This window comes from Hesperophylax consimilis, chromosome 25, assembly GCF_061612785.1.
Source record: "Hesperophylax consimilis isolate HC1 chromosome 25, BYU_Hcon_1.0, whole genome shotgun sequence".
Classification (NCBI taxonomy): Eukaryota; Metazoa; Arthropoda; class Insecta; order Trichoptera; family Limnephilidae; genus Hesperophylax; species Hesperophylax consimilis.
In genome coordinates, this window is record NC_142860.1 from 3,214,688 (window position 1) to 3,238,941 (window position 24,254).

The 24,254-nt window shown below is 34.7% G+C and overlaps 2 non-coding genes across 2 annotated transcripts; both read left to right on the top strand.

Moving 5' to 3' along the window:
* Positions 1-22,738: 22,738 nt before the first annotated feature.
* LOC149411441 (5S ribosomal RNA) lies at positions 22,739-22,857 on the top strand. The gene has a single exon (XR_016304824.1). It is a non-coding gene; the product is annotated as a 5S ribosomal RNA (ribosomal RNA).
* Positions 22,858-23,179: 322 nt separating this feature from the next.
* LOC149411442 (5S ribosomal RNA) lies at positions 23,180-23,298 on the top strand. The gene has a single exon (XR_016304851.1). It is a non-coding gene; the product is annotated as a 5S ribosomal RNA (ribosomal RNA).
* The last annotated feature ends 956 nt before the right edge of the window (positions 23,299-24,254 follow it).

Sequence of the window (24,254 nt, forward strand, 5' to 3'; positions counted from 1 at the left end):
ATAAAAACTCTTGGGCCAATAATTACTCATTTAATCAATACGATAATAAAGCAAGCAAAAATTCCACAAGAATTTAAATGTAGCATTACTAGACCAATATTTGAAGGTGGAAAACACATTGAACTGGGAAATTATAGGCCTATTAGTATACTACCTGCGTTAGAAAAAATTCTCGAAAAATTTTTATCAAATAAATTAAATAATTACATTGAAAAATTCGCTATCATAGATCCAAATCAATATGGCTTTCAAAGAAAAAAAAATACTGAAAAATTACTGCAAGATTTTTCCAATTACATAAATAATCAATTAAATAATAAATTACATTTTTGTTATTTGTTTTTGGGGTGTTATGCCGTGTTGCGCTAACTCCTTCTTTAGCCAACGTTTCGGACAGCATTGCAGTGTCCATCATCAGGGCAGATGTGTTATGTGATAAATAACACATCTGCCCTGATGATGGACACTGCAATGCTGTCCGAAACGTTGGCTAAAGAAGGAGTTAGCGCAACACGGCATAACACCCCAAAAACAAATAACAAAAATACTTTTGGCCGTGAAAATCTTAAATCATATTTAATAAATTACATGTTATTGTGTTATTTATCGATAACTCTAAAGCTTTTGACACAATTAACTCTAAAAAACTGCTAGAAACCTTAGAAAAAATTGGAATAAGAGGAAATGTGTTAAATTTATTTAAAGATTATCTTAGAAATAGAAAAATATGTACCAAAATAAATAATACTTTTAGTAAAACAAAGAATGTATCTGCAGGAGTTCCACAAGGTTCCATATTGGGACCTACACTATATATAATTTATGTAACTATAATGAAAAAACTTTTCTCTTTTGTTAAACATTTTGTATTTGCAGATGATACGGCATTGGTCATATCACATAAAGATCTAAAAATTGCAATTGAACTCATGCAAATTGACTTTAATCAACTTTGTAAATGGTCACATGATGCAGGACTATTAATAAATGCTAAAAAAACCAAAGTTATGCATATAAGATCACCTAATGCCAGATTTCAATTTAATCCTAATATTATTTCTCATAGTTTTAATTGCATCCATAAAAATATCCCGACTAATTGTAAATGTGAAAGCTTAGAATTAGTTACAGAATATGTCTATCTTGGTGTTACAGTAGATTGCTTTTTCAAATGGGACAAACATATTAAAAAAACCTGTAAAAGACTCAGATCAATTGCTGGCAGAATGTACACATTAAATTTTTTCCTATCAATTGAAACACTTAAAATAATTTATATGTCAATGGCAGAATCTATTATAAGATATGGATTAACCATATGGGGAAATACTAGTATAACCAATCTGAAACAAGTCCAAGTTGTACAAAACGCAATTGTAAAATTACTAGTCGTCCCTAATGTTTTTAAACAGAGACATAATACACCGTTGCTGTTTCAGAGTGCCAAAATTTTACCTGTTAAGGCTATACTATGGCAAAAAATCATAATTCAGTATATATTTACCCCGCAGCATAAAGAAAAATTAGAACATAAATACAGTACTAGATTCACGCGCAATGACGGGTTAATAATTCCGAAATTTAATAATAAATACGGACAGAGAACGTTTGAATACAACATACCGAAGATATTTAATTTATTACCTGACACTATAAAGCAATGTAAATCTATGAATAAGGTTAAATATATGGTGAAAAATTGGCTATCGGAAAAAAAATATTTATTTTAATATGTATGAAATATTGTATGAAAAAATTGTTAATTCTGTAGATATAAGATGTAAATTATAACTTTAAAAATGTATTTGAAACTAACTTTAAGCACCTGTTGACAAGCCAATTCAATCGGCTTAGCAGGACTTGTTTTTTGATATTATGTATTAACTATTTATTCAATAAAAAAAAAAAAATAAAAAAAAGATAAATGTTGAATCGTTATTTTCCTCATTCCTGAAAACCATAACCCTCAACCATTTTTCATGGTGAAGAAAGTTCCTCCACTCCTTGCGGTTCTACGCTGCATGTAGAGCCAAGGAAGCGAAAACTTTTATCATTCCAGCGAATTGGTGACCCTCCTCTGCTTCTCCTGCCAAACTTTTGTGACTATGAGTTTCTCGAATTTAAAATCCTCAGTTTGGTGAGTAACGTAATCAAGGTACCTAAAAATAACTTGTAGGCATATAGTTGAACGCCTTTTGCGGAACACTGGCTCTTCCAGAATGAACAATGAACATTTTCAGTCTCATCTTGGTGGATGCCCCTTGGATGCTTCTGTTACTCCATATCTCTTGCATTTTGACCATGGCAACTTTTTTCATGCAAATCATTCTTTTCACTTCTATTTGACAGCTGTTAATCTAAAACTATTATTAAATGTATATTTTTTACTCAACAATTTCCTTCAGCAATATCCATTAATCCAAACGCTTTAATAAGTCGATGGACATTTCCTATTAACACAAATGTTGAACACAGTCCCCCATTAGAGCTTCATCTTTGACAAGAACTTTTTCTTTGAGATCGGGAATGTGTCCTAAACTTTCAAGAAGTAACCGGCGATATCTGCAATGAACTTATACCCCCGTCCTACAGGTAGCGTCCTAGTTGTAACGTATTTCTATAGCTTCACAGAAATCTCGTTACGGGAGTAAATAACTCAAAGTAATATATTTATTAACAGCGTATCCAAAATTGAAAGGTTCATGTGAACAAAAAAGTAAACGAAATTTAAGGGATGATTTTCTTTGGCTTATACGATACCGAGGAAACTTAGGTCTCAATAATCTTTTTTCAAATACTCAAATTATAAAAATGCTATCGTAATGAACAATAATTAATTAAACCAACATATTTGAGTAAACTCGCATGTGAGTTCCGGCTAGAGGCATATCCTTGGTATTTGCATTTGTGCATTGCACTCCTGGTCTTCAGTCTTCACATGACATACAACGACATCTGTGCCCCAGAAATTTATATACGAAAGTACGTTTCCGTCATAATTCCTGCAAAGTCATTATTTGAACTATCTTCTAGTAGAAGACTTCCGCGAAAGCGCAAAAGAGTCGTGCATATTTCGTTGCGCACGAGGCAGCTCATCCCACTAAACGGCGACATGAGCGAGACAGTGAAAATAACGTTGAAGCAGTGTGGTTATATAACTCATCCCGTGCACTATCGAAGCATGCGCAAAACGCCTTGAAGGCAAATGAGTTGTGCGCAACTTTGAATCGAGGACATAAGGCAGCCACTTTGCGATTTGGTTATGGAAAATTTCATGAAAAGGATATGGTCCTGTAGGCGTGGTCGTGGTGGTCATTTGACTGACGTTATTTTTCACTATTTACCGCATACCTTCTTTTTTATAATGAAATAAACATTCAATCATTTATATTAAAAAATGGCATTTTTCTTTGAATATCAAAATAACACTTCTTATTGGAAAACCATATACAAGGGATAACTAATAATTTTACAATATTTTTATGTTCGTTTTTGTGATATTTCTCCATATTGTTAATTCTTTCTGTTTCTGCCAGTGTCAGGTAAACTATTCCCAATGTCTCAATTCTCAAAGCCAGCAATAATTGATCATTTTATAAGTTTTTTGTGTGTTACATAGCCTAAGTTTCTTGCTATACAATATATACGCGTAAAAACATTTTGCGCATAGCGCGCAGCGTTTCGATTCTGAATTGTTGTCGTTGACCAAAACCAATCTGAGAAAATAGTTCACTCTGGAATAAGGTACATATAGTACACCTTATCCGTATATTTTTATTTTATTTATATTGATCTGGAGGCAAGGAACTTACCTATTAGTTATGGAGGTCACTATTTTCTTTCGCTTTACAAGTTTCCCCAAAGGGTTGTTTGGTCTCACTACCTCCGGTCCGTTGGAATGTTTTCCCTCTGAACTCTCTCTAAGTAAAAATATTGAAACTTATCACCTTTGTACCACGGCAGATTGAAAAAGGCGTAAAGGTGTTCGTTGAAAACTTGCTTTAAAAGCAACTTTCTGGAGATTTTTAAAGCGAGGAACATTCGCCTATGTTAAAAATTCCCATTTTATTATTCCATAAGCAATCTTCCCCGACGTTTAAAAGCAAGCTTACCCTATGAATGTTTGCCTAAACGTGTTCTGAATAGTTCGAATCTTAAAACTTTCATTTTTTCAACCAACATCATCTGCTGTGGGTAAAGCCATTTTACATCCGTGAACATAGTCAAACAATTTATTTGTGGACAGGACTGAATTTGAACGATTTTGGATATTTATTTCAGGTTTGACTGCAAAATTTTTATCTCAGAAAAAAGAGGTTTATTAGCGTAGTCGTTCTCCTCAGAGGCACGAGACTTGGTAGGTTGGTCCTCCCTCTTGGAAAATAAAATGCTTGTGCTGCCTAGCTCTGGTGAATTCACCGGGGACATAAAACGTAATACTTTCCAGAACATAATAATTGAAAATGTGTCCATTGTGCAGCTTATATGTGTTACTTACACCATTGCAATTTTTCTCCTAAACCAGTGGTTCTTAACCTGGATTCGGTCGAACCTCAGATGTTTGATGAGTCAGTCTCACGGGTTCAGCAGAAGTCACATTGATTTGCAGTAAATATTCCTTCCTAGGTTTTTGTTTTTGTGTGAAAATGAATGAATGAGTTTTAATGGTTTTTTTTAATGTTTTTGTTCTTTAATCTTTTTGTTTTTTTAGTGCACCTATGTAAAAATATATAGTTATGTTTCGAATTTGTAAAAATCATATTTTTTTCATATTAAGAAGGGTTCGGTGAATGCGCCTATGAAACTGGTGGTGGTCAGTACCTCCAACAAGTTTAAGAACCACTGGTCTAAACGATCAAGTCCTAGGATTCCAAAGAGGAAATTAGAGAGATACAATAGAGGGTAGTACCCAAACTAAACTGTTTCCAAAAATGCTGCGGGTTCGGAAACGCAATGATTTCATTGCGTCAGCATCTAGGCTATTGATCCTGAATTCGGTGACTTCAAAAGTCTAGGTCATTGTTTCTATGATTTTAAAGACTTCAAAAGTCGAGGTCATTGTTTTTTTATGAATTTTATAGCATGTATTAAGCACACGGAGTTTGTTGAGAGCTTCAGCGTATATTAAAGGATCATGATTCAGGAGAGAAGATTCATAAATTCAACAAACATATACCTGACTTTATAGCCTGGAGCACGGATGTATGAAAAAAAAATAATTTTATGATTCACAGTTCTAAGAGGGGGGGATTTGTGCCTTATGTTAAAATAAAAATACGTGGGATTTTTCATTTCATTTAATTAAGATCTTCTGCCTCCGCAGTGACCCTAAAAATTGAAAATTAGGGTAAAAAAGTTAAAAGTTTATAAGGCGATACATTATGATTAATTTAGTGGTAAGTAGGTGTTAAATGATAAACAATATATATTAAGATGTTTATTAAGGCATCGCTCTAAAAAAAAATTGAAACATAATTATACATTTATTATTTAGGTTTAAAATCCTTTTTTAGTTTAAAATTTAGGTATTTTGTTCCGCGATTCCAGCCTGGCATCACCTAGCCGCGACTTTCTTGTACACTAAGAAATGGAAGCTTCTGTCGTAGTCTTTACAGCTCTTGAAATTTGAAACAAACTTGAAAAATTATACATTTATTATTGAGGTTTAAAATCCTTTTTAGTTTCAAATTTAGGCATTATGTCCCGCGATTCCAGCTTGGCATTTATGGCACCTAGTCGCGACTTTCTTGTGCACTGAGAAATGGAAGCTTCTGTAGTATTCTTTACAGCTCTTTCAACAGTTTGAGTATGGCAGGGAAACCTTATAAACAATAGTTCGCTTTCACCACCAGATTCCACGATATTCTGAATTTCCTGGTCCGATAAGTTTTTCAAAATCGGTTGTTCGGTTAAGTTTTCCTGCCAATTTATTAAATCAATATATGTAGAAGCATTGAAATCTATCAATGGCACTTGAAACATTCTAGTTGTTGGAGGTTGAGCAGTACTGCGTGCCTTTAGTATGCGACGGGCTCTCTAACATGTTTTTTATCATCTGTTATCATCGCAAGTAGAATCCCTTCAGGATGCGCAAAGTAGCCGTTTCTTTGGATAACAGGATCTATAATTTTTTTTAGAGTTTCTGGCAGGTATCTGGAGGCCATACAGATGACGCGTGCCATCTTTGCATGATGGTTTATTTTTAATTGAGAACCAAGACGGTGCGTAAACTTTGACCACAAAAGTAGCCAGTAGTAGATACATACAAACGTAGTATTCGGTTAGCATGCGTGATCCAACGGGCTGTGATAGTTTTCCTGGATATTTATTGCCTAGGTCTTCTGGAAATTCACCTGAAATTACCGCCGAGACAATTTTATGCAAGTACTGTTGGTCTGAACTCAGATCTTTGGCCTTTTCTGGTAGCATTTGACCTTCGATGCGTTCAAAATTTTTAACAGGCAGCTTTTCACAGGTTTCCAGTGATTTTCCCAGTGGACCAATATAAGATTTAGGTCCTGAAGTACACCCATCGAGATGAAGAAACAGATGTCTCAAAGGCAGTTCGTTCATGTGAAGCAAACAAATTATCCACTGAAGTGGTTTTTGTAGCTTTTTCTCAAGCAGTCTTATAATTCCTGCATACTTTCCAGTATTTACATTCGTACCATCGCAACCAATTGCCATAATTCTATCTTGGGAAACTTCTTTATGTAACAGAAACCCTGTTATCGCGGTTTCTATTCCTTTCGCTGTCCCAACATCAGGTACCACATATCCCATGTAAATGGATCCCGGCTCTTGAATTAGTGAGATATGTTCCTCCACAACCATAGTCCTGTAGCATTTACCGCCCTTTTTAACAATATTCAAAGTTTTGTCTTTTTTCCCGTCAAAGTATAAGGCCAAGAGCTCTGTAATTGTTGCATTTTCCGTTATTTTTTCTCTAGTTTTAGTTCTCTCTCTTCGTAACTTGTGCTGATCAATGACCTCAAAATCAGACCCAATATCGAACAAAACAGATGATGCTATTGCTGCTGCTGCTCTGTCAGACACTCCATACCTATCACATGTCTTCGATAACGTAGGAAAATTAAGCGTCGATTTTTTTATTTTTTTTTAATAACGCCTTTGATCATGGAGCAGTCAGATTTTTCTGTCTCTGATGATGTCGCTGAAGAAATACTAGCATTTAAATCAGCTAACGTTGAAGTGCTTAAGGATGTGTTTCGGCGATTCTCTCGTTCATGGTTCCTTTTTAGAGTTTTTTGCATGTTCTTTGTAGCAGTTACGTCGATTCCGCTGATTACCATTATTCGAGACGTTCTTTGATCGGTCAAAAAAGTTTACTCTCGTTTAGGAACCTTTTAATCCTTAGGACAGATACATTGAGCGAATTCTTTGCACTTGCATGCTGAAATATCAAAAAGTATCTTACTTCTTTGCTGAAAACTATTTAACTCGTCCGGGGAGAGCCTCTTGATAGATTTGAGTAGATTTTTGCACTTTAGATGATATGCTTTCAACATTTGAATGATCCTTGTTCGCGTCACTGTAGGAATAGATGCCGTTTGCCATATATTTTCAATTCTCGACGTTACTATGTCTGCTATCTCGCCAAAAATTGGTTCTTTTGCAGTTTCTAATTGCAATTTCAGTTGATGTCTCGTCCACTCATAGTATTTCACTACATCTTCATAAGTAGGTAGAACGTTTTCTTTCATCTCACAAACATCACCAAATAGGGGAAATTTGAATACACTCCTAGTTCTTTGCATGGTTGCAACGAAAGATTATCGAACGTATTTTTAACGATAAACGAGCGTGCGACTGATCCGAGCCACGAACGATAGAGCCAAGATAGAGCACTGACGAAGCGCGACTCGAGACGCGACAAGTGCAAGCAAGCTCAGTATCACCTCCCGCGCTTCCTCTCTCCCCTTATTTAAATTATAAAACACAAATTCGAACATCTTTTTATTTTGTGTCAAATCTATATTATACCAAGTAAACTTTCTTGATAAAAATAGGTAGGTATGTTTATTCAAAAATATCGTACATAAACATTACTTCAAATTAGAGTGTAAAACCGATTATTTTCATAAATTCGATGCCGTTGCGGAGGCAGTTACCCTAAACCAAATGGTATAATATTTTACATGGCTTAAATTAAACCTAAAAGGCACCAAATTTTGACTCTTACATTACCGTCCAGTGAAAAAAAAGATTTCACTCCAATCTACGTGACTTATTACCTATTTATTACATTTACATCTTTTCTTTGTGGAAAAAGAGAAAAGGAGGCTTACCAATAATAGACAAAAATACTTTATACGCATAAATTACGTAACTAAAAAAAAATCAGTAAAGCAAAGACGGATGCGAAAACTAAATAAAAGTCTTTCGATGCCTTAACAGACCGATATCAAAATATATTTCTTCACAGTTTACACTAAAGGTGTTCCTACCAATTTGCTCTAAAGGTGTTCGAACTATTTTTCATTAAAGATTTTTGATCCAATTTATACTTGAGATGTTCGAACCCATTTCCACTAAAGGTGTTTGAACCAATTTACACTAAAGGTGTTCGTTCCAATTTACACCAAGGGTGTTCGAGCCAATTTACACCAAGAGTGTTCGAACCAATTTACATTAAATGTTTTCGATCTAATTTACACAAAAAATGTTCGAACCAATTTTTGTGTTATAATTAATATTGATATCATGATATTCATATTCACTAGCCATAACTTAACCCAACCTAACGAAACGTGACATGGATCATTGTGCAAATTTAATCACTCTGTTTACAACACGGCTGGACTTATTTTGTTGAAAACGCCTATAGATAGTTCACAAAAGTAACTGCTGAAAAGCGATAAAAAATTTCTTTAAGAAAACCACATTAAAAACAAATAAAAACTTTAAGAAAAGAGCTTAGGTTAGTTTTCCATGTTTTTAGCATTCAGACTCAGTATCCGCAAAAAGTGTCTCCCACCAAATACGAAATTCAATCAAAACAAAACCATTAAATTCAGAATCTGACTCTGCCAATAATTTCCACCCCACCCCTTCCCCCCTCCCACACCCGGTCACGTCCCTGTTTTTCGTGCCAGCGCTCCCCTCCACAAACGTTATCTTTCAACGTGCCAACACCAATGATGGAAGATGTACCGAGAACGTGTTTTTAAAATGGTGGGTGAATGTTTGAAAAAAACATTTTTTTTATGTTAGAAAGAGTGAAGATGTCCGACACATGGCACGATCAAGTGAATTAAATACCTGAGTCGGGTCATTGCTGATAAACAGCGTGATATTTAGTTAAATAGCTAGATTTTAGAATACTTGTGTCGGCAATATAGATCTTATAAGGTTTTATTGCAAATAAAATAATTACTCGTACGTATAATGTTTTTCCAAAAAGAAACTCTTTGAGTAATTTTGTAAATTTTTCACTTTTATTTTCTCGGAAAAATGCACCTTGACTTTTCCGCACATGTAAAAAAGAGTAGATACATGTGTGTTTGATTGATTAAGTCAAATTCAAGAAAACCTAAACATAAAAAATGAAAGAGCTAGTAAATATTTAGATGTATTGTATTTGGGTGGCGGAAAAGTTCTCGCTCGATTTCTTAAGGCAGGAACTTTGTTTTAAAAACAAAATAGTTCTGTCGGTTGATATTGTTTTCTATTATTTCGCAAAGATAATAATGTCAATCGAGTGGCCGCCGCCAGAGTTAATGCACATATGGGCTCGTTTCACAGCATTTCCCGTGAATTTTCTCAAAACTTCTGGCGACAAAATCTCTATAATGAATATTTTTCTTTAGGACTGTCAAAGTCTGTGGCTTCTTTTTATAGACCCATATTTAAATTCACATCAGCTATCAACGATCGATTATTTCTCCAAAACATTGACACAGTTTTCAAATACTTTTGATGTGCCAAAGGTACAAAAAATAAATGCTATTGAAACTATTAAAAAATACGGAATTCCTTAAAAATACATAAACATAACAATATTCTTAACATTTTTTTTTTTTTTTTTTTTTCGTAATTATTTTTTATTTTTAATAATATGTTTACATGGTACATAATTCATTTTACATCTTGGGTATTTTTAATACTCTTCCATTGAAAGCATTTGCTTGTGTATGGAAGGGGAGTGTACATAAATGTTGTTGTTAGTTAATACTTAAATAGTTCATTGTACATAAATGTATGTTTGCTGAATTATTTTTTTTTGATAATAGTGAAGGATAATATATGAATATAATAAATTTAAAAAAAGAAAGGAAGTTATGGAAAACTAAGGATATTTGTGAGATTAATTAAGTGACAGTAGTTTTTTTTTTTCAGAATATTTTTAAAGTGTCTCTTTACAGAGAGCAGTATTTGGGTTTTATCATTAATGCTTCTGATTTCTTCTGGTAGACGATTGAAAAAGGTTCTTCCCTGGTAAGTATAATGATGTTGTGCAAAAGACGTATTTAGTTTTGGGCATAGAAAAACATGTCTAAGTCGCGTTCTGTTTTCATTTAAAAATTGATATTTATCTTTTTCTTTTATAATTTGGATTAGTGAGTTTTTAATATATAGGTCTTTAAATGTAGGTACTTGAAATTCTTCAAACAGGCGTTCTGTTGAGTAGTCAAAGGGTTTTTTTAATATAATTTTAATAATTTTTCTTTGTATAATTTCAATTGGAAGAAGGTTACATTTATACGCGGATCCCCAACTAATAATAGCGTATTGTAAAGTGGATTGAACTAAGGCATACTAAATTAAATATAGATTTTTTATCGACAGAAAGTTTCTAATTCTTAAAAATATATATATTATAGTTATAAAACCATAATCGGCAAAAAACTACAGTTATTTTGCAGCAAAACTTCACAACATCCTTCCCTCAGATATAAAGCAAATAGAGATCAATGAAAAAACAAAACAAAAAAAAACATTGAAAACGACATAGAAAATAAATAGTCCTCCTCAGCACAGGTCACCTCAGTGAAGAGGACTAAGAAATACAAGACATATAGTCACTGTCATGTACAATGTTTAAATAGTCACCATGATAAACAAAATATTCCGCGTTCTTGTCCATCCATGATTTTGCCAAAGTATATTCTGCATCTGCTTACTTCACAAATGTCGAAGTTATGATCACACAAGACGTATTTGCAAAAACGAGAGTACCTTTTGATAGGGTGATGACTTTTTCGTCACCTGTTCAAAAAAGCGACCTTTTTAGCCTGATGTTTGCAAAGAAGACATAGGATAATAATTGAGTTTTTACTGCCAATGAATTTTGTTAAATGGGATCATAATTGTGGTTATTTTTCACATTTCTTTAATCTAAGTGGCTCACATTCACCTTTTTGCACATTTCGTTGGATTTTATTGTTTTCTCACGTATTTTCCCACCTTTTCTTCGTTTGAATTTTAGATTTTCCCTCGCCCTTTCAGGACTAGGCACGGAGGGTTTGTGGAGCCGAAAGACGATTAACATTCGAGATTTGGGCAAACAAACGCTTTAAACCCCACATTCCGAATGACGAAGCGATGAATTTTCCTATAAAACGTTCATTGTGGAAATAGTCAATTATATTTCATCGCCCCACTGATGTGATATCTAAAAAAATAAAATAAACTTGTAGTGTAGTAACCTACTCGTCGCGCATCATAGATATACCTACAATAAAAGTCTAGTGTAGTCATTTACTCTGCGAATCATAGACGGACAATAAAAGTGCAGTGAAGTTACCTACTCGTCGCGCATCATAGAAAATAAAAGTGTAATGTAGTTAAAAATGTTGTATTGACCCTCTATAAAAATACGTATAATTTTACAGTGCAACTTTCTTACTGCTCAACATTGTTTATGAACCATAGTATTTGTGCAATTTAATTAGTTTCGAGTACAAATTTAATAAGTTTGGACGATTTTGCAATCTTTGTCTTTTTGAAAGATTGCAACAATCTAAAAAACAACTGAGTTTCCCGAGAAAATCGACAAAAAAAGCTGGAGAGTTTTTTGAACAGTTTTTTGTTGTTGATTAAAATACATTACCATCTGTTTTATAGTATATATATGCGTGGGGGTATTTTCAAAATCATTTGTATTTTTAAAATATTTTTTTTTTACTTATTGTTGACATCCGTGGCCGAATTTTAAGGTCATTGACTCAAATTAGACATAATTTCAAATGGGTTCCATGGCAACTCGGGACAGTGGAAATTTAGGACAGTTTTTGAAAGTTATATTATAAACACATTACAATTAATGAAACGAAATTGCATATAAACCTATCATAACGTTACGTATTTAACCTATTTTTTCTCACTTTTCATGACTTTTTATAATTTTTCAAGAGTGCGTTGAATTGCCATTGTTCTGAAGTTCCCGGTCACTATAGAAATAGCCGGTTGAAAAACAGCTAAGAGTAATTTTGTGCAGGTTTATTTGCATTTAAACACTTTTAATTGACGTCTCGTTCATAATATGAAACAACACCAATCAGAATCGAGTGATATTTTAAATGGCTTTAGCTATTTTTATATGAACAAACAAGTCCTTTTAAACCTTTCATTTCCAAAGATCCTTCAGCTTTAGATGAAAAAATAAATTGCGTCTAATTTAATTTTTCAATTAACATTCAATTGAGAGTCGAATTGTTCTAGGATTCGTAAAGCTGAAAGTATTTTTAATTTATTGTTATCAAGTTTAATTTGTACATCTCTATTTTAATTTGATTGTTTTCTTTCACGTATATTATTGCGTAAAATTATAATTCAATTTATAAAAAACAATTTTGTTCTGTCAACAAGTTCTGCTGTGTAATTATTATTCCGCTTGACAGCTATTACGCCTTCTGAAAATAAAATATTTTCTTCTATCTAGTTCATCATTTGTATGAATTGATCAATTCCAATTTTCATAATAATTACCAATGAATATTTAACATCACGCACTTACAACCGAAATATTTTTTATCGGCAAAAATAAAATAATTATTTTGAATTGAAGAGGAAATCGAATTGATGATACGATGATCTCAAAATGTATGTATTCAAAATGTAAAAATTATAATCAGGCTCCCTTTTGTTTCTCTGCCAACCTGCCATAAATCAGTGCTGTGTTGATTTACTTTCAGAGTGAATCACCACCCACAACCCACACCCCACCTCCCCGAGGGAGTAAGCAGAGAGACGTATGCGAGAGGGCAGACCCCCAGGGTGAAATTTACTGCAGCCCGCTCAAAGCAATGAAACACAAATTCTGTTTACGCAAAGTTGAAAATAGAATCATAAAACTACTAGTTTTTACACAGTATATTTATTTAACAGTGTTATTATTATTGTTTGTGGAATTATTTTTATTTTTATCGTCTCCACTGTGTAAAAGTTCAGATCAGATATGGTATTCTAAGTTTTGAGTTTAAATTGTTTCTTATATTTTCATTTTAACACTTAACGTGTACACATATTTTCAACTACGTAGGCGGTATGCATGGGTCTAATGTCTAATTGGACCCGAATTCAATTATGTATTTGGAGAAAAATAAATAAATATGATATTATATTATATATCAATTTATTCATTATTGGCTTTTAATGAATAAATTGACAGTTTTCCTAACAAATTATCAAAAAACGCGAAGGAGGGTGAAACGGACAACTGCATAAACATGTTTTCCGATAAATTCTGAATGGACTAATATTTTATCAGCAAACGTATTTTTATCACGTTTTTAACAGGATTTCAATAAATCAGCTGTACTCATTTTTCTCATTTTTATTTATTTATTTAACTGTTTTCAAGAGTAATACAAATAATTAGACAAGATTTTCAACAAATTATCAATATTTTAAATGAGTAAGTTTTCTTCGTGGAGTGTAAAAATTTTATTTGGTAATTTATTTTTAAATTTATTTAAATATTATAGTAATAAAACTATCCAATAATAGGGTTATTCATGCAATAAAACACCGGTGTACAAGATGACACACTTTTATTGATTTTATTTGTTAATTAACGCCCTTTTTCTCGGCTTTTACATATGAATATTAAGAAATATATGTTATTTATTGTACATAACTGAATTGCTTCATTACCGAAATTTTATATTTGTTTATAGATAAATTGAAGATCTCCACTGACTTGATATAATTTTTCCCCCCCATTAGTATTTTGGGCAAAGAGGAATACATATGGTAGTAAGTCCCAGAATTTCTGCACTGAAATAAATCCTGACTTTTAGTATTAAGTTGTGGAATCCAGAAGCTTATCAATTCTTGCAATACCGGACTATAATTTAACAGAGTGTTGTAATTCAACATAATTGCTGGAATACCCATTTTAAAATTTATAAAACGTAAGAATTTGTTTTGTATTCTTTCAACAGCTTTTTTTTTTTTTTTTAATTGCTGGCAATACGGGCGTTTATTGCAATAGCATGATCAATATTACTAACATGAAAGTAACCCGCCTCACTAGAAGATTTCTGTTTATGGACTCACTATTGTAATAAATTTCTTATAAAAGCATTTAAACTCAAAATAACTTCGCCTCTAAATTTAAATTCAAAATCAGACATCTCAAAACATAAAATCACAAAATTTTCAATCATCCTTATTCGTGTTTTTCATACTAGATACTGTACAAAAACATTCCTTGAATATGACCCAAAAATAAAAATAAAAAGTTACACTAATTTTTAAATGTTGCAAGCATATTTTTATTTCATACTTTAAATAATATTTAACATTTTTTGCAGATAATATTAGTTTTATTGCCCTTTTTTGAGGAAAAATACTTACACTTTAGGTATATATACGGCCTCCGTGTTCGAGGGGTAAAGCAATCCCAAGACCGCGTGTTCAAATCCCGGCGTGCGCAAGATAATTTGTATGATTGATAGTGTATCGCCCTGGTGTAAGACTACCATTCAGAATTGAAACGTTGCTTGAAATGGCTTAAGCTGTGTTTGGTGACCAGATCTGAATTACCTTTTCCCCATCTCCTTTTCCTCCCCATCTCCTTTTCCTCCCCAATACCTTAAGCCTCACAGCATACCCCAATAGGGGATGCCATAGTCACACTGGCTTCAGACGGTTGGGAGCAGTTGAGACACCTGTGCGGTATCCACATAAAAAAGGTATAAAAAGGTAAAATCTGACTGATAGAGGACGTAACTCTGTAAATAACTGATGAAATTGTACTCGTTTGCACCTAAACTGCAGTGTTCTGTGGCAGTAATACTGGGCACGGTATGTGTGAATGTTGAACGACTGTTGAATTAGTCGATCGTAGGTTTAACCGTGTCCATTTTGACTCATGTACACCAGTAAAGTGTCAAAGTCTCCAATTAATCAAAATTCGCTATATTACACATGGCAGAACGGACGTTCTGGCCCAGCACAGGCTGATTGAAGAGGTATGTTGCTGCTAAATGAAATCTCTGGGACTTTGGACATTTTCAACATTGGCCTCGAAGGTTTCAAGAGTCATTTATTTATTTTTATTATTACAAGAACTCTAAACTAAATTATTGTAAATTATATTTCTATTGTAGTAAGTAAATATGTACTTCTGTAATACACGTGAAAAAAAGTATATTTATGTATATGTGTACATGTATTATTTTAATCTAATAACAAACTCAAAAGAACAAATAACTCATGAACATTTTCAAATGCGGACAAAGTTTTTAGAAAGAAAGAAGGATTTATAAAACGATACATTGCAACCATAATAAAATTTCGTTAAATTACGTCACTTTATTTACAATTTTTAATATTTTATTTTATGATATTCTAAGCTATGTTATATCCTCAAATAAAAACTGTAATGGAAGTACTTTTTTTCTTTTTTAAACTACTCCCCATCTCAAAGACGAGAATAGATATTTCAACTGAAATGGGTAATATTGAAAAAAAAGTCCCAGCAAAAGCTTGTACTGACGTCATCGATGTTCTTCGTCTTATTATAAACGAAAAATACAGAATGTTTCTGCTATCGTGGTACGAGAACACGCCGTCAGATGGAATGCAGGAAAACACTTCTTCTTCTTGACATATAAATTTATTAATTCACAATATAATTGCAGAGGATCTTATTTTCCTCTGCTAAAACTTAAACTGAAAGAAATAAAGGTCTAGTTTCCTCTATTCTTCAGTTTTCCCTAGGTTTACATAAACCTAGTAATTATCTCACGACTGACTGCGTAGGTACGTCTGTACCTACCCGTCATAGCAACACTGCAATACTGTCTCCTGCGTAGGTACGTCTGTACCTACCAGTTATATGAATACTCTAATACTGTCTCCTGCGTAGGTACGTCTGTACCTACCAGTTATATGAATACTGCCCTTTTTCTGGGAGGTATCTGTATTTAAACTAAATTCTGAAGGACATTTTACCAAAATAAAGATGTTCCACCCGCTCGTTGGCAAACAACATTCTTAACATAAAATAAAATGCACTTAACTATTCTTAATGATACAAACGTGACTTAAACAATACAAATATTTTAAAGGAATTATTTTAAGGGACATGAAACTTTATTTGGGGTTTTTATTACTATGGGACAGGGGTGGGAAAGGTATTGGCAAATATTTTTAGGCATAATGGTTTAACTAGGGTGATCATAAAATATAAAGCGAACAGCCCTATTTGAAAGCTGCCGCTGCTTGCAGTAAAATGTCACTAATTCTTAAATCATAAATGATACAAACAAGGCAATATGTTTATAAAAATACCAGGCCAAAGAATTGTTTTATTGTAGGGTCGAATCTGCAAATGTGGGAAGCTACATTAAATTTGAAAACACGAACTATGGGAACTGGCTTGAAGGTTAAACTTTACTGAGCAATATGTAATAGTCGCATTCTGGAAGATACATACCTCCTCCCGTGAAGTACTTCACAAAATAGGCTAAGAATGCGACTGTTATCTTTATTAGGTACTTACTGCATGTCTACGAAAATTACCAGTTAAATTTATTAAAATGTCTAAAATACAAATATTTATGCTGCTTTTAAAACTAGAAATTCCGTGGAATATGTAAATCTTATGACTAAAAATTGTGTAGTAGGTAATGTCTTTAAACAAGAAATTCCGTAAAAATGTAACTCTTATGACTAAAAATTGTGTAGTAGGTAATGTCTTAAAACTAGAAATTCCGTAAAAAATGTATATCTTACTGACTGACTAAATGGTTGTAGTAGGTAATTTCGCATTCACCTCCACCCTCAAACCCGCCTTGAGCATGTATGTATGTAATATCTTGTATTAATTTCTTCGCACTTTCTAATGAATTTACACTATCTAAATAGTAGTCCATGTAATGTTTTGTTTTTATTGCTTTGACGGCCTGGGGATACTGACATAAAAATTGATCCGCGTTTTTATTTTTTACGAATTGCGCCGAACAAGGTGATGATTTTGCGCCAAAAATCATTGAATTCATAACGTATACAGACGGGGCTACCTTACGATCTTTTCCTCTCCATAAAAACAACTGAAACGGTGTATCTTCATCAATAATTTTAATTTGTACAAACATTTCTTGGATATCGGCGGTGAATGCAATTTTATTTTGCCTAAATTTAAAAAGCATTCCTAGCAGAGAATTATATAGATCGGGCCCGGTTAAAAGCCTATCATTCAAAGAAATTCCCTTTGATTTTGCCGCCGCATCAAATACAACCCGAAGCTTTCCTGGCTTATTTGGGTTGTAAACAGCAAAATGTGGTAAATAAAATTTATCCGAGCTATCCGGATACCTACCACTGAAATTGAATTTTTTTGCATATCCTTTATCTAAATAATATTGTATTTTGTTGCAGTAGGCTTCCGCAAATTCAGGGTCTTTGTCCATTCTCTTTTCTAAAGTTTTTAATCTATTTTCCGCAACCTGAAGACTATCAGGAAAATATCTTTCTTCTTCCTTCCACAGCAAACCCGTCTCCCAATGACACCCCTGACTAGCGCGTTTTGTGGTACTTTCTAACAGGGAATATGCACGTTTATCATCTTTGCATATTTTCGGGCTCACTACTCCCATCTCGTCTATCTTAAAACTCTCTTTGATAATTTCATGCAATTCGCTATTTTCGTTTTCCTGAACATAAAAATTGAATTCTACACTATTTCCCGTTTTATTTGAAATATGGCCGAGCGCGACCCAACCAAGCTTTGTATAAGATAATGATACTTTATTTTTATCTCCCTGAACTAATTTTCTGGAAATAATTAATTCCCAGTTGTTTTGCCCAATTAACATTTGGGGTTTTACATTCTTTTCAAAGTGAGGAGCGTTCTTTAAGTGTTTATTACTCGAAATGTAAGAATTAGATAGCGCCATTTGAGCTGGTATCTTTAAATCCCGAACGGTTCGAGCACTAGCTATGTACGATTCTACTTCGTTTTTACCTTTTATTTTTACATTTATTGACATAGAATCCGCGTTGTTGGAGCTCATTTCATTGACTCCATGCAATGAGAGGTCACTAACTGGTCCAGACAAACCGATTTGTTTGGCTACTTCTTGGTCTAACAATGTGACGGTTGACCCATCGTCTAACAGCGCATGAATATCTCGGCTTCCGAGTGGCCCGTATACCGTAATCGGAATAATTTTTAAAAGTACTTGATTACTTTCCCACGTGTTTGTGACAACTTCATCGGTTTCCACCCGATTGTGATTAACCAATAAATCATGAAATTTTTTGTTTGGTGATTTTAAATTTACTTTACAATTAAAACGGGAATGTCCGTACCCTAAGCACTTGTAACAAACATTATTATATTTAGCAATTTCCCATCTTTGCGTTATTGGGACATTTTTAAATTTTTCACATTGCCAAATCTGGTGTTCTCCTTTGCAAACACAGCACGGTGGTTTTCCATTATAAGTGGTGTGATAAAGGAATTTTTTTGACGTATCGTACGGACGTTCGAAATGATTATTTTTGGATGCATAAGGCCTATTAAAATTTTGTTTATTTTGATGTTGATTAGCTTGCCGTGGATGATAATTATTACTATACTGCTTGAAATGGTTATTGGAAGCGAATTTAGTTTCGTTACTGATTTTAGAATTGAAACTTATCCCTGAGTCACGTGAATTAATGACGATTTCTTCCAGCCAAAGTGATAAATAGCAGAGTATTGGCTGTGTTGTGTTCCGCCTATCTTTGTCTGTAAGCCACAACGTTCGTAGTGTACTAGGTAGTTTACCGATTAATGTCGATAACAAATCTGGATTGTGCAAATGTCCGATATTTTTAAATGATTTTAACATAGAAATTAAATTTTTTACTTTACAAGAAAATCGAATTATGGCGTCTGAACTGGTATTCTCATCTAATTTACTTAAATTTCGGATCTCACCAATAGTTTTTTTGTATGATGTGATCCGTGTTGCCAAATATATTTTCTAACGTATTTATTATTTCCTTGACATTGCAAGGAGATAATAGAAGGGAAGAAACCGCGTCACGCGCCTCTCCTTTTAACGCTTTTTGCAATCTATATAAATTTTCGCTGTCAGATACTTTTAAGAAGTCTGTGGTATGATGGTATATTGATTTGAATGCAATCCATTCAATTGGATTGCCGTTAAATGTGGGAAGATCATTAACTTTGGGCCTGGTATTATATAAAGACATTGCCTTACCAATTGATTCCGCGAGACGGTCTTCAGTTATAGCAGGTGTTGGTCCCTGGAATCGGCCCTGCGACTCTGGCCACTGTTGCCCGTCGCGTTGCTCTGCTAAGTTGAATGGCTGCACTGATGTAGGCAGCTCCCAGCAGCTACTGCTTGGCTGCTAATGCTGCGTCGGTTGCAGCTGAAGAGATTGCCCTACCAAGGGCTGCTGATGTGATGTTCCTCTGGGTGGGAGTAGCTCGTACCGCCCGCCCTGCTGCTGCTGCTCCAACCGCTGTTCCAATTGCAGCGGATGAGCCTGCTCTACCCGAGGTTCCATTTGCGACGGGAGAGTCTGCCCTGCCAAGGGCTGCTGCTCTGAGGATCCTTTTGGTGGGAGTAACGCGTACCGCCCACCCTTGTGCTGCTCCAACCGCTGTTCCAATTGCAGCGGATGAGCCTGCTTTACCCGAGGCTCCATTTGCGACGGGAGAGTCTGCCCTGCCAAGGGCTGTTGCTGTGCAGTTCTTGTGGGCGGTTGTAGTGATAACCGCCCATCATGGAGCAGTTCCTGTTGCTGCTCCATTTGAACTCGAAGAGGTTGTTTATCGTGATCTCCAAGTTCTGATGATGAATTGTGATGTGACTGGTCCACCCAGTCATTGACTCTATCCTCGAGAGTCCGTTGCGAAGTCCTTGATGCAGCTTCTAAAACGAGCGCCGCATGTTGCTCCTCTGCATCCAATATTGACATTGCTGCAGCCATCTTTGCTTCGGAAGCGGCCATCTTTGCTTCGGCCATCTCCGTAAGTAGGCGGGCCTTTTGTCTCGTGATGTGCACCTTGGTTTCTGAAGCTTTTATTTGAGCCTCCGTCCAGCTGCTGCTGGTTCCCGCCTTGCTGCCGCAGACAGATGACGTCTTTGTGTGTTGTCCCGCTTCCATGATGCTGCTGTTCCCGATGCGGCTCGAAGGACCATATGTTTCTGCTATCGTGGTACGAGAACACGCCGTCAGATGGAATGCAGGAAAACACTTCTTCTTCTTGACATATAAATTTATTAATTCACAATATAATTGCAGAGGATCTTATTTTCCTCTGCTAAAACTTAAACTGAAAGAAATAAAGGTCTAGTTTCCTCTATTCTTCAGTTTTCCCTAGGTTTACATAAACCTAGTAATTATCTCACGACTGACTGCGTAGGTACGTCTGTACCTACCCGTCATAGCAACACTGCAATACTGTCTCCTGCGTAGGTACGTCTGTACCTACCAGTTATATGAATACTGCCCTTTTTCTGGGAGGTATCTGTATTTAAACTAAATTCTGAAGGACATTTTACCAAAATAAAGATGTTCCACCCGCTCGTTGGCAAACAACATTCTTAACATAAAATAAAATGCACTTAACTATTCTTAATGATACAAACGTGACTTAAACAATACAAATATTTTAAAGGAATTATTTTAAGGGACATGAAACTTTATTTGGGGTTTTTATTACTATGGGACAGGGGTGGGAAAGGTATTGGTAAATATTTTTAGGCATAATGGTTTAACTAGGGTGATCATAAAATATAAAGCGAACAGCCCTATTTGAAAGCTGCCGCTGCTTGCAGTAAAATGTCACTAATTCTTAAATCATAAATGATACAAACAAGGCAATATGTTTATAAAAATACCAGGCCAAAGAATTGTTTTATTGTAGGGTCGAATCTGCAAATGTGGGAAGCTACATTAAATTTGAAAACACGAACTATGGGAACTGGCTTGAAGGTTAAACTTTACTGAGCAATATGTAATAGTCGCATTCTGGAAGATACACAGAAGTTACTAGAAAGATGACGTCACGTACGATCTCTCACAAGGACTAAGTACACCTAGCTTGTAAATAGCCTTGAACTATAAAACCCTTGTTATATCAATTATGAATAAATCTATAATAAAAATCTGTATATTTTTCCTACAGAAACCAGCATTTTTTCTTTTTCTGACAGCAAAATTTACTAACCCAGCAAAAAATTTCTCAACAACAATACTTCTAAGCGCATTTACTTACTGTTAGCTGTTCTTCTTACGTGAAAAAGTGCAGTAAAAGAGTGATATCTTATATATGTGATACATCATTTTGTGAAGAAATATTCGTTTATTCTCCTGCGTAAATTAGTTTTTCGCTATCTTAATAATCTACGTGAATTTCAAGTTCTAAAAGTGATTTTGACAGTTGAGTTAACCATAGACACGTTTTGAAGTAGACGGTGATTCAAGCTGTGATAAATAAATTTTTCGTAAATTCTTATTTACAATCAAAACTCAAGATGGATCCCCAGATAAACATATCCAAAGCTACGTAAGCGGTAAAACAGATGCAAAACTGTATTAATGATGCTACAATGAAACAGAGCAAAGAACAAATGAGTAAATTGAATCCAAAGACTATAACTATATTAGGTGTAATTAGCGAAATGGCGGCAAAAATGGCTGAAATTTCCGGTGAAAATAGAATTTTAAGGAAGATAAACAATCGTGTTCAAATCTCAACTGTAGAGCATCAATCGAGAGCCTATAACCAGAAATAATGCTCCTCCAGGACCTGCCAGACCTTCGGTTATAATTCACCAGTCAACAGACAATTCCGAGTCGACCCTAAAATCGCTGAAAAATGCTATCAATCCCAGTAAACTGGGCATCCGAGTCACTGGAATGCGAGAACTAAAAAATGGGTGTGTCAAGCCTACGCAAGACAGAAGTGAAACTTCTAGTATTCTTCTCTCTCTCTCTTTTCATTTCATTCTCTCTTTTTTTCTGTCTATTGACATATTTATAAGTAGCATGTGATAAAAAAAATTAAAAGTTATAAAAAAAGAAAAAAAAAATTAGTTAAAGCGGGGATCGAACCTCGGTTCTTCACGACCACAGTCGTGCGCTCTGCCTGTAGACAGCGAAGATGAGTTAGGAGAGTGAGTTAAACTAGGTATATAATATTTACACCTTGCTAATGTTTTCAGTATTATTAGGGCTTTTTTATACTAATTTTCATATATTTATTGGCAGGTAGAGTAGAAATTAATATTGTTTAGCGTTTGCCAACGACCATACCATGTTGAACACACCGGTTCTCGTCCGATCACCGAAGTTAAGCAACATTGGGCGCGGTCAGTACTTGGATGGGTGACCGCTTGGGAACACCGCGTGCCGTTGGCCTATTTTTTATTTTAATTTCATGTTTTTTTTATTTTTTTATCATTACTATAATTAATAATATCATAAAATTCTTTAACTTTTCAAGTATGCTACAGGCCTAAAATATTACTTAGTGGATTGATATTATGGTCAACCATTGAAAAAAAAAATTCCTACAAACTTATTAATGTAATTACGATCTTTTTCAAGCGCGTATGTAATGATTATTTTTATCAACCTCGCACACACCTTGCTAATTTTTTCAATATTATTAGGGCTTTTTTATACTAATTTTCATATATTTATTGGCAGGTAGAATAGAAATTAATATTGTTTAACTTTTGCCAACGACCATACCATTTTGAACACACCGGTTCTCGTCCGATCACCGAAGTTAAGCAACATTGGGCGCGGTCAGTACTTGGATGGGTGACCGCTTGGGAACACCGCGTGCCGTTGGCCCATTTTTTATTTTAATTTTATGTTTTTTTTCATTTTTTTATCGTTAACATCATAAAAAATTTTATATCATTCTTTAACTTTTCAATTATGCTACAGGCCTAAAATATTACTTAGTGGATTGATATTATGGTCAACCATTAAAAAAAAAAAATTCCTTAAAAACAAAAAAATAATATTCCATGGCCGAGAATCGAACTCGGATCAACTGCTTCGAAAGCAACTATGCTGACCATTACACCACCAACGCCAGTTGTCGAGATGAGCTAAGAAGCATTTATATTTTACTTCAAAACTTTTACTACATCAAATGAACTTTAATCGGTCCCGCATTTTCGTTTCGGTCATGAGTTGGTTTTACTCCTCGAAATTGCATGACGCGCGTAAAGAAGTTTCACTTCAAAAATGGTGGGGTGTAAATACACCCCAGCACTTCTGCTGAGGCAGATAAACTCGCGAACGCTCCGGCGCTTAACGAAGCGGGATTAAAAGCAACCATTGCCCCAAATCGCCTCCCTCGCATCGCCATCCACAACCTCCCTCAAGACATTTCGGCAGAGGAAATTATAAGTGCCGTTCATCTTCAATCTTCCAACGACACTGGTCTATCTTTGGAGAACTTAAAATTGATCATGTCTTTTTCCCATAAATCTGGCCCTCGCACTGGAAACTGCATCCACATTTTTAGAGTCCCTCCATCTGTGCGTCACTCTTTAATATCGCGAACTAAACTTGCCATAGACTGGCAACTACACCGAGTAAGAGACTGGGTAGATAGTTTAAAGTGTGGCCACTGTCAATTATATTGTCACACAGCTTCAAAGTGCCAAACTGACTTACCTACCTGTCCCCACTGTGCCAAAGTTGGCCACAACCGTGATGCCTGCCCCAATAAGGTGAAATCACCAGTATGCGCCACCTGCACCTTCTTCAGGAAACCGGCTTCTCACAATACTGGA